Raw genomic sequence first — 12,419 nt, 5'->3', positions numbered from 1 at the left:
ATGCCCCAAAGTTAGATGCACGCACCCTTTCAATGTGTGACATCAAATGCAACCAAACCACATTTTGCTGTCACCTAAAACATGCATACTGCAAAAACAAACTATAGGAAATAAGGCTTTATGCAGAATAGGACTGGAAGAATTGAAATAATTCAATTACAAAGATTATAATAATTTGTAAAAGTAAAATGGGATTTTGACAACTATTCAGAATAAATCCTTAAAAGAAAACACAGTTCTGTCAGTGGGTAAGATCTTGATGCATGAATCTCACTCAGGGCGTTGCATCATTTATAATGGTTATGTGATAATGGAGAAAATGTCAATGCTCTGACCACTGGTGAGTGTTGGTTCCACCGTGTGTTGTGTGAAAGCAAGAAAGACCATTTCTAGACCCCAAGCCTGCCTGCAGCGTGTGAAAGGTGACCAACTTCCTCCAGGTCATTATAGGCACAGTTTACAGCCCGGGACTTCTATAGCAATAGCATGATGCCTTCTGGGTGTTGTAGTTTTGTTTTGCTTCTATTGAACTACTTAGACTAACCTACACGAAATAAAAGTTTGCAGGTGAAAAGCTCAGGACTGGAGATAGTGTGTGTAATGAACTGAAGGGGATGGCCCCCCCAAGCCTTTGAAAGATTGCCTACCCACAAATGGGAAACCTTAAACAGACTGATGATTCAACTTGGCTAAAAGTCGATAACTGCTGTCACACCAAGACATTTAGTTTATCAGGAAGTCCTGCAGTTACATGTTTTGGAGGCAGGTGGACAAAAAGTTTATAAGGCTGGTTGTGCTTTTGACCAAAATGTATTTGAAAGCAGCTTTGAACCGGGACCTCCGTGAAGTGACACCGTCTGAGGAATGAGGGTGACCCCACCAATGCTGTCCTTGCATCTGTCTCTGTATTTGGTCTGTAGTGAGGAGGGTAGAAGGGGAGGGAAAGAATCTGAGGATCAGCTTGTTGTGAATGAAGGAAGGTGTAGAGAGGTGTCAGGCTACACCATCTGAGTACTCCAGAACTGGAGACCATATTTCAGATGAGGGCTCAACATTGAGCTTTACACAATCCAGTCACGGAACAAACCCCTTTTCACTGCATTTAATATTTCTCCCTCTGCACCCCACCATCCCCTTAGCATTGCAGACAGCCTTGAGATGTAATGTATCCTCTTTGAGGGCATCAAACATGAGAACTTGCACTGCTGCCAGTGTTGTAATTATTCAGCATATGCAGGGGGAACCTGCAGTGCAGTTGCCTGTGCTGTACCTGTTCTGTGTGAATTAGGGAAGCTTACACTACTGGTGTAATGCATATGCTGTCCCTGTCAGACCGCTGTCTGCGTTTGACCTGCTTCGGTGTGCCTGCACTGCTTGTATCCTTCCTGTACCAGGAAAATGGGTGTTACCGAACCGTGGCAAAAACTCTTCTTATCAAAAAGCCAAATCGATTGGCATTGTAAAAGTCTGTTATTCTGCATATAAGTGAATGCATCATCCTAGACTTGTCAGGATCTCATGTGGTGGCTGCAACTATTCAATAAACAATCCAGATGCAAGACACAAGCCCTGTGGTACCTGAGGTTGACTTTTCACCATTCAAACTCCATTCAGACTAGCATGAATCTATCATTCAACTAACCCATTGCCTTGGGGGTGATATATTGTGTCCAAGATCGGCTGGCCACTTCTTCTGTGTGTGTTGCCAGGACACCATATAGGGTGATTATTATGAACTCTATAAATCCTATTTCATCTTCATCACCCATCCAAGATACAGCCATAATTAAAGTGTCTAAATCTAAGAGTCAAGTAGGAGTCTGGAGATACAAGTCATCAGCGCCCACTGCATAAAGCAACCATTTAAGCATGTAAAATCAATCAATATAGGAATGGAAAGGTCATCCACCTCGTACGGTCCACCTCATAGTTGTGATGAACATCCTCCAAACAAAAACAGCTACACATATCAAGAAAAGATCCACCAAGAACAAATACAAGAAAAAGATGGCACTCAAATTGACACTCAAATGCTCTTCAGAAGATTATCCAACAATGTCAGTATAATTTGAATGTTTACATACAGAATGGATTTGGACTCGACTAACCTGAGGAAAGTGTCTTGAAACCAGCTGCGGCCCGTGCAGGTAAGAGCGGTGGGGCCGGGGAGAGAGGGGGGGTTTTGACGAATGATGATGAGGGAAAATTAAATAAATAATTGATTTTCCCTTGTCATCGTCCATCGAAATCCACCCTTCCCGGCCCCACCGCTCTTACCTGCAAGGGCCGCGGCTGCTTGAAACTACAAATACCTTCTCTCTAGATGTATTACTTGTTAAGGCTTCGTCCCTTAGTCCAACTCTTCTTCCCTTAGTCCAAAACCTGTTATTGGTTTTGGTGGAATCTTTTGGCTGTCGGGTGGTATGTTATGCTGATGACACCCAGCGTTTCCTCTCTTTCAAGAAGGTAGCTGAGGTTGACTGCTGTCCTCAAGTCCTGCTCTGTGTGGTGTTTGTATAGTTTCATGCCAATCATTTATTGTGTAATGTGGATAAGACTTCTCTTTGGGTCTTTTCATGAGGATTGGTGGCTAAATTGTTGGTCTGATAGACCCCCATATCCGTCATCACCCTCAACTGTTATCAAAAAAGTAGGGGTGAGGTTTGATAACCTCCTCTCCTTTCAACCGCAGGTGTCCGCATTGGTGGACACTTGCTTTGGACTGCTACAAGCCTTAAATAAATTCCTTTTTCTTTTTCCTCTGTCTTCTAGGACGACGGTGGTCCATCCCCTTATTTCATCTCGCCAGGTGTATGTTAATTTCTTATATTTGGGGCTCCCTGACTATTTAATCGCTAGACTTTAGATTGTTCAGAATGGTACCGCCTGGCTAATTTTTAGGTGAGACACCCATATCTCGTCATTTGCGCTATTTACACTTGACTACCCATAAAGAAGAGAATTCTATACAAATCTTTAGTCATGGCTCATAGTGCTTTGTCTATGGTGGGCCCTCAGTATCTGACAATCTACGTCTTTACTCTTCAGCTAGGGGTTTACACTCCTCTCAGTTATTTTTGGCTGTAGTCCCTAGATCAGATAGGTCAGGAGGGGTGGGCACTCATTCTCCTATCTAGCCACGAGGGCCTGGAATCAACTTCCGCTTGAACTCTTAGTCCTGAGTCTATTTTCAGAAAAAAACCTAAAGCCTGTTTATTTGCACTGGCTTAACTGTCCTCTTGCTGTTAGTCATTAGGGCCGGGACACTTCTAGTAGCATGTGTGCACCTCATAAAATCTTTTTCATTCACTTGTAAGTAATTCACAAACACGTATCTCGTGACAATGACTGAACCATGTCTCCCTCATAGTAACTCTTAAAAAATGTTCTTCAATAGGAACCTTCAAGTCAGTATTGCAAATCCTCCTACAATGGGACTTTAGGGATGCCCTCAATCTAAATTATTGTCTGAAGAATATGGCAGCAGAAACACTGTGTGTCAATTTCTGTGAACCTGTTTGCTTAGTTTGCATTGCCAGAGACAAGCTAGGAGAGGTCCGAAGAACATACAGAGGTGACAACCCATAGAGGATGATAGTGGGGGGCTTTATCAAAGAGTGCAGATATGAGAAGATGGATACAGAGAGAGAAAAACATCTCTAGGCAAGCATAGGATGCACAAGTCGCTTACATTGAGCCTTGCTCTTATTTACTGATGTCAAATGTACTAGAAAGAGCCAAATTATAAACACTGGCTGCCATTTTGGGCTAGGTTTGTGCTCCCACAACACAGCAGGAAAACCAGATGAGCTACACACACCAAACACGCAAGAGTCCTACAGCAAATGCCCAAAGAACTTACAGTCTTAACTGGGTAAAAATGCTCATTCTGAAGTTCCTTGTAGGTGTTTATGGTAATATGGAGAGGCTTTGATGAAGATGAGGCTTCAAATCCTCTGATGTTGCACTGTGGTGATGACAACCATGAACTGACAGTGTTAATAAAAGGGGAACATCAGTGACATGAGTGCCTCCGGATATTCAACAGTATGAGCTGCAACTGAGAGGGGAACTGCCCCAAAAGGTTTGGCATGATAAATTAGATTCTTTGAGGGGAGCTTCAGCCTGCCGACTGGAAGAGCATCGCCATCTTTAAAAGAGTTCCCAGACGGGTTGAGCAGTGCGCAGAGTCGTTGTGGGTTCAGCCCGCTGCTGTGCCTTCTACTGAAATGTAATGTCTGGGACATCCTGACTGCTGACTCAAAGGACTAGAATAGAAGACAAAATGAGTCACATAAAAGGGGTGGCTTGACTAGGTCACACAAACAGATGAAATAGGTTGAAATGTGGTACACACTAGACTTCAATGATTACTGAATCTGTGAGGCAGAAATTGATTGAATATTTCTGAAGGGTGATCACTTTAAGGAGCATTGATGTTGCTCCACTGGCTCCCAGTGCAAGAGAAAACCAAGCTCCAAATTCTATTTACCATACATAAAGCATATTGGAAGAATATCCTTGATACAGGTAAGGTTTGGCTCCAGTTTAGGATTACTAGCAGTAGTAGTAGTTCTATTATTATTATATTAGCAGTTCTACTATTATTAGTAGTAGTAGTTGAATTATCATTATTATTAGTAGTAATAGTAGCATTATTATTATTAGTAGTAGTAGTAGCATTATTATTATTAGTAGTAGTAGTAGGGGCAGTGGTAGTAGTTGTATTATTATAAATATTATAATTATTATTATTACCAGCAGTCGTAGTAGTTCTAGTAATATTATATTAGTAGTACTTCTACTATTAATATTATTATTAGTAGTAGTTGTATTATTATTACTAGTAATAGTTGCATTATTATGTAGTAGTAGTATAAGTAGTAGTAGGAGCAGTGGTAGGAGTTGTATTATCATTATACTAATTATTATTATAATTATTATTATTACTAACAGTAGTAGTAGTTCTATTATTATTATATTAGCAGTTCTACTATTATTAGTAGTAGTAGTAGTTGTATTATTATTATTAGTAGTAGTAATGTAGCATTAGTAGTAGTAGTAGTAGGAGGAGGAGCAGTGGCAGTAGTTGTATTATTATAATTATTAATATTACCAGCAGTAGTAGTTCTATTAATATTATATTAGCAGTTCTACTATTATTATTTGTAGTAGTTGTATTATTATTAATAGTAGTACTAATAGTTGCATTATTATTATGTAGTAGTATAAGTAGTAGTAGGAGCAGTGGTAGGAGTTGTATTATCATTATACTAATTATTATAATAATTATTATTATTACTAGCAGTAGTAGTAGTTCTATTATTATTATATTAGCAGTTCTACTATTATTATTATTAGTAGTAGTTGTATTATTATTATTAGTAGTAGTAATGTAGCATTAGTAGTAGTAGTAGTAGTAGTAGTAGGAGCAGTGGTAGTAGTTGTATTATTATAATTATTATTATTACCAGCAGTAGTAGTGCTATTAATATTATATTAGTAGTACTTCTACTTTTATTATTATTATTAGTAGTAGTAGTATTAGCAGTAATTGTATTATTATTATCGGTAGTAGTAATAGTTGCATTATTATTGGTAATAGTAATAGTAGAAGTAGTAGTAAAAGCAGTGGTAGTAGTTGTATTCTTATTCTTGTTGTTGGTGCTATCATAATTATTATTAAGCAATGGCACATCCATTTAAGGCTGGAAAAACCCTTGCGGTTGGCTCTGCTTGCCTATTCTTTTGCTGTTCTATTCATTATTCGAATTGCCCCACCCTCTTTTCTTTCCTATGTGTAAGTAGAGTAACTCTGTTTTTATAATTTGAGCTCGGTGATGTTGATGTCCTTTATTTTGTTACCAAACGGTACCTAAGGGCGTCCATTGTGACTCGTGCAAAAGGCATGTATGGAGCGCGGGTATATTACAACCGCACACACCACAGGAGGACTACAAAGAAGACTTGCTTGTGGAAAATTGACATACAAACATAAACAGACTATTTTAAAAAGAACTCCTGCCATTGATACCTCATTTTTAAGGACACTGAAATGTATCTCTTTTCACCGTCTGTGCCACACCCTAGAAACCACTGTAACATTAGTATAATAGCTTGGCGATCCAATCTATCAAATCTGAGTCACAGTATGAGGGCAAGTGCCTTTTTGATGTTGACACCTCTGACAATCCAAAACAATATCCCAGTCCTAAAAGGGAATATAAATTGCATCTCACAGACCTAAGCACACAAAAACAACCATGTTGCTCTGAGCCTGAATTCCCATTGATGCTAATCCAAACCGAAGAAGACATCACAGCCATCCAGCACTCCCAAAGTCCTATTTGCTGCTAACAAATATATTTTAAGCTGCATGTGCCCAAAAAGCCATCAACCAACTTTCCAAAAATGTCACAAATATCTAAATAAAATTCTCAATACCACCTGCATAGCCGATTGTATGATATTATATCAAGAAAAACAATATTGAAATGCAAAATGCAAAAATATTGCCTAAACATTATAGAGAACCTAAATATCTTGATACTATACTAACTCAAAAAAATATATATATAGACAACAAAAATATTATTGATAACAATACCTAAAATACAACACTATCAAAGACAAAAACAAAGAAAAAAGATATAATAACTAAATTAAAGCTAATGCAATATAACAATAACCATGAAAACAAAAGTTTCAAAACACCCAAAAATGTATATAGCATAAATATAAATGTTTAGGAGACCACGTATAGTGGGGAGCTTCCCTGGGGATTTGGGATTGGAATTAGAAAGGGACAAATTCCAGTAGTTGGGTTTTTAATGCACATTAAATGCGGGTAGAGTAGTGCAAGGACTAAACTTCTGGAGGACATTGCAGCTTTCCATAATGGATCTCATTTCTGTGGCAAAGATGGTATTTTTACCCTGTAGTTTGTATATTTATAGATGTTCGCAAGCACAATATGCATTAAATGCGGGGAGAGTAGAGGATGAACTGGTGGAGTTCTGGATGACATTGTCGCTTTCCATAATGGGTTGTATTTCTGTGACGAAGCTGGTGTTTTTTTCCCATTGTTTATAAGTGCTGCAAAAACAATGCGTCCCAGTCCAATAAAAATGTCCCATTACCTCAATAGATTATTAGGTAAGCTGGTCTGAACAGGGAAGGACAGCCAAGTAAAGTTAGAGACGCTAAAACTACAGTGGTTAATAGGTGAGCTGGGCTTATCAGACTTTTGTTTATGCTATTCATACAGGTCGTTGTTTTGAAAAAGGCCCAGAAAAGAAGTTATAGTTGGGTTCATGGGTTAAGACACATGAGATACCTGGTGTGTCAGTTGGTGCAAAACTGGCACATAGTAGTGGTTACACATTTCAAAAGAGGTCTGTTCGCAGTGGAAATTCCCATCTGGTCCCCTAGACCGTTCCAGGTGTTTACCAGGAATATGTCCTTTCACCACTGGCAAGAGAGTGGCAGTGCATCTGTATGTGAATAATCTATTCATTACATTTGAACAGGCACAAGAACACTTTGGTGTGGGAACAGACAATTTTTGCAATATGCCAGAACAGCCCATGTGGCAAGAACCATCTGGAATGGCTTACCAGAGGCCCTGTGGAACATATGGTGCTTCAGAAGATCTTAGATCTAATCTTTAGCAGAATGTTTATAACCCTATTACATGCTGCAGTGGAACAGGACGGCGGTGTGACACACGGAAAGCTAAAGAACGGAGGACTGCCAGTATGGCTTGTCAGACACGGATAGGGGTAGAGAGTGTGACCAAATTAAAACAATTTCTGTGAATGCCAGGTTTAAATTGATAGACTTTGAATATATTCATAAGACGTATCTCACCCCTCAAAGGCTAGCCTGGGTGCAGCAAGGCAGATTGTCAGCATGTGCTACATTTGATTGGAGAGAGGTCAATTTCCTACACATGAAGTGGGAATGCCAAAAGATAACAGATTTTTGGTATGAGGTGATGACGGTGCTCCATGATATAACTGGTATGAATGTGGCGAAAAATTAAAACATTTATAGGGAGCCCTGCTGAAGTGGAAACAATGTAAAATGAAACTGCAAATCTGAGCTTTTGGGGACTTTGTGGGGGGAAAAGGAGACTAACCATGCATTGGATTTTTCCAGTCTCTCCTTGGATGGCTCAATGGAAACAAGACCGGGTTCAGTGGGCCTTACCATATGACCAACATATGAAGAAGCCAAGAAGAGAAGATAAGTTAACAGAGTATTTATCAAATTGGTTAGGAATGTTGACCAGACTCTCTGACCCACACAACAACAGACCCCCATGAAGGGAACAGACGTTGAGAGTAACCCTGCTTTTTTCTATTTAATTGTGACTTAATTTATTGCAATGTTTATATATATATATATATCTATATACTGTGCGGGTCCAGCGTCTTGAATATCGAGGTGCAGAGGGAGCGGCGTGTCCTGTTGCAGTGACTGAAAGTAAGCGGAGCATCAGCCTCGTGAGGTGACAGCCCCACTGTGGTATTTATTTTGAATTATGAAGCCTTTTGCGGCATCCACTAAGGAATCAACCTTGATTTTATGAACTTCATAAACCACAATGCACTTGATGTATACGCCAATGAGGGCGGGACATATAAGAATCATCGCGAGTGCGATGCAAACTATTGCTGACTTACTTCCTCATTGCCGATTCAGAGACCAACGGCGAGGAACGCCCGAAACACGTTTGGAAATATTGGCACATCACCAAGCTGTAACCGCGATGTCTGTTTGCTCCGCAGTCTTGCAATAATGTATGGAAAATAACACGCCGTGTGTGGCGCCTTCAATCTTGGGAGCGTTTGCATATGGATATGTCGCAACCTGCTCTGATCGCGAAGGTGCCCCTCTGCTGACTGTTCGGGTCCAGGACTCTGAATATCAGGGTGCAGAGGAAGCGGCGTGTCCTGTTGCAGTGACTAAAACTAAGCGGAGCATCAGGCTCGTGAGTTGACAGCACCCACTGTGGTATTTATTTTGAATTATGGAGACATTTGCGGCATCCACTAAGGAACCCACTGTGGTATTTACTTTGAATTATGGAGACTTTTGCGGCATCCACTAAGGAATCAACCTTGATTTTATGAACTTCAGAAACCACAATGCGCTTGATGTATACGCCCATGAGGGCGGCACATATAAGGATCATCACAAGTACGAAGCAAACTATTCCTGACTTACCTCCTCATTGCCGATCCAGAGACCAAGGGCGAGGAACGCCCGAAACGCGTTTGGAAATATTGGCACATCACTAAGCTGTAACTGTGATGTCTGTTTGCTCCGCAGTCTTGCAATAAAGAATGGAAAATAACACGCCGTGTTCGGCGCCTTCACTCTTGGGAGCGTTTGCATATGGATATATATAAATGTATATATATTTATATATACTTCAATCAATCAAAAATATTTACTAACAAATTGATAAAGTTGTTTCAGATGACATTATCTATATATATATATTCAATCTGAAATTAAACACACACCCAAACACACATATATATACATATGCATAAATAAAATAAATATATATTTGATTTAAAATAAAAACACTAGAGTTAATCATAAATCTTAAACAAAAATCAAACTATTCACCAAACAATCCATGAAATTATATCTAAAAACAGTTACGAAATATAAATGCTATCCAATTTAAAAACTAAGAACACAAAAACATCCAAAAAATGCATCCTAAAAAGCTACCACAGCAGGTATGCGTCAATCTGAGAGCTCATACCTCCACATGAGAAGATTGCTACATTTAAAAAGATGCAACCTTATACTAACTGAAAGAAATAATAAAATATGTAAACTAAAAATACCAAAACTGTACTATACATATATCCCAAACCAGTGGTATATCCACTACAAGAAGATAAAAGGAAAAAGAAAATAAAGCCACAGACATTTGAAAATGAAAAGTCCAAGAAAGACTAACTGAAATGTGTTATTTTTAAAGCACTAATTAACATTATAACAAAAAACAATTTATTTACAAATCAGAACTTAACACAATCAAAACAAAAACATGACTACATGATAACCCTACACAACTAATATATCTCCTTGTCTCAGACTGCTCCAAACGCCAACTGTCATCAAATCCAAAACAAGCATCCATTCAACTTAGAAATTTTGAGGGACTAAAGTTCCTCAAAGTTATCCAAAATGTAAGTACAAATGTGTGGCTATAATACATATTAATATAGTTAATATATAATCATTAGGGGGCATATGTATCAAGCCCTTTTACGGTTCGCAAACGGGCCGATTCTGAGAATCGGGCCATTAGCGAACAGAAAAAGGCCTTTTGGGATGCATCATCCCAAAAGGGCATTGCAAATTAGAGAATCGCAAAATTTGCGATTCTCTATTTTGCGATTGCATTTAAGGAATCGCAAATTACCATTCCTTAAATGAGATGTAGAAAGCACCTAAGTTGTGCGAATTTGGCATAAGAAATCGCAAGTTACCACCAACTGACAGTTGGTGGTAATTTGCAAATTCTTTGAAAAAAGCACTTTTTTGCTTTTTTCAAAGTGCCACGTGGCACACATACATGCCCTTAGTCCTTATGACACCCTTGCAACCTTGAAATCGCATTCTTAATGTGCGATTTTCTAATTGGTAATCGCAAATTGAGAATGTCTTCCCATTCATTCCTACGGGCCTCTACGCCCATAGGAATGAATGGGAAGGTATTCCTTAATTGCGAATCGCGATTTGCGATTCGCAATTAAGGAATATTAAGGAATCACAATTATTATTGTGATTCCTACATACATAGCATTTTGCGATTCCTTAATAAAAATTTGCTAAAAATCGCTATTAAGAAATCGCAAAAGGGCTTATTCATACATATGTCCCTAGATCCCAAAACTCACAGATAAAATGTTAGAATAGCAACATACATCATATCCCAAATAGGGAAGCTTTTACTTTGGAATAGGGGATATATCTATAGTAAGCAGAGCACCAACACTGAAGAAACTGAAAATGCAACATGTGTTACTGATGTGCTTTGGTATGGCAGGGATACTACTAAAATGACATTGTTGAAAATGTTAGGGAACAAAGTCATCCCCCTAAGATTACAAAAATAGAAGTGAGGGATGCCAAACAGGATCTGAAAGAAGCCAGTGCAAGCGTACACAAGCCAACAGAATAATACTGAAAATATTATTCAAAACAGTCATGACCACGAAACAGGCCAACTCCGTGCGATACCAAATCTAAAAAGATTAATGTATCAGGACACATATAACATCTAGGGAAACAGCAGTAGCACCTACAAGATATGAAGAACTAGACATGCCCCAACATTTGCTAACCACACATTAAAATGACACCTACTTATATGACAACCATACTAATGAAAGAAGAATTATAATTTATGCTACTTCAGTGAAGTACTAACATAACACAAATAAAACAAGACATTAACAACTAAAACTCTCACAAAATCATCACACCAACCTAAGTATCACATTCCATGGTGGAAAGTCTATGATAGCACCATGTCTCAAGAAGAAAAGACAAATAATGCAGTGGAAGGGTGACACAGTTCCCTTCAAGGAACACTTGGAAGAAGCCACTCTACTATAAACCAATTTTTAGAAATACTCCAAAAAAGAGCAAAGCTACCAGGAACTAAGAATGGAGCAATGCATACCCTAATCAAATCAAAAGTATCTAAACAAACTAAAGAAATACATCAAATTTTAGCAAGCAAAATAATAATGTTGCTAACAGCCATCTATCATATCTAGATTCAATAGCAAGAACCCAATTATAAAACCAACACACTGAACAACATCACAATGTAAGTGATACCAAATACTCAAAAACACATATTTTTATGAATGTGTATTTATAAATAATAATAAAACAAATCTTAAATAACCACCTGGAAACTAAAATAAATGTGCAATACATTATTTTTTAGACTGATAAGTAAGAATTGCATGAATAACTATAAAAACCAACAATAACCTAATTGATTTAAACAAAACAAATCTCTATTACATACACAAATATTTTAATATAATAAAGAAACATACGAATACAAAATAACATAATCATAAAAATATTAACAGGGGGCGTGGCTTGACGCGTCAAGATGGCGGTCGCACTTTAAGAGTGCTCCTGGGCCCCTCCGTCATACGCCCGTCCTTGCACTCATCCAGCCTCGCAGCCCGGTGCCATCTCATCACCGCATCGTCGAACATCGATTTCCAGCTCGAGAACGTCCCGTGGCCCTGCGATTCTGAGATAGGCGCCGACAAGGTGCTCTCACCTACAAGATGGCCGTCTATGTGCCCTGAATCGCGGCACACACACTCCCCAGAGCGTGCTGCCCAGATCCCTATCCT

At 38.8% G+C, this 12,419-nt stretch overlaps 1 long non-coding RNA gene across 1 annotated transcript in view; it reads right to left on the bottom strand.

Annotated features, from left to right (window-relative positions):
- Positions 1 to 3,457: 3,457 nt before the first annotated feature.
- The window catches only part of LOC146835098 (uncharacterized), a 637,707-nt gene continuing 628,745 nt past the window's right edge, over positions 3,458 to 12,419 (bottom strand). The window contains exon 7 of the long non-coding RNA XR_014960382.1: positions 3,458 to 4,268. This is a non-coding gene — a long non-coding RNA (uncharacterized LOC146835098). The remainder of the gene's footprint in view (positions 4,269 to 12,419) is intronic.

Source organism: Triturus cristatus, chromosome 4_2 (assembly GCF_964204655.1).
Source record: "Triturus cristatus chromosome 4_2, aTriCri1.1, whole genome shotgun sequence".
In the NCBI taxonomy this organism is placed as follows: domain Eukaryota; kingdom Metazoa; phylum Chordata; class Amphibia; order Caudata; family Salamandridae; genus Triturus; species Triturus cristatus.
This window is presented reverse-complemented; position numbering and strand designations above follow the sequence as displayed.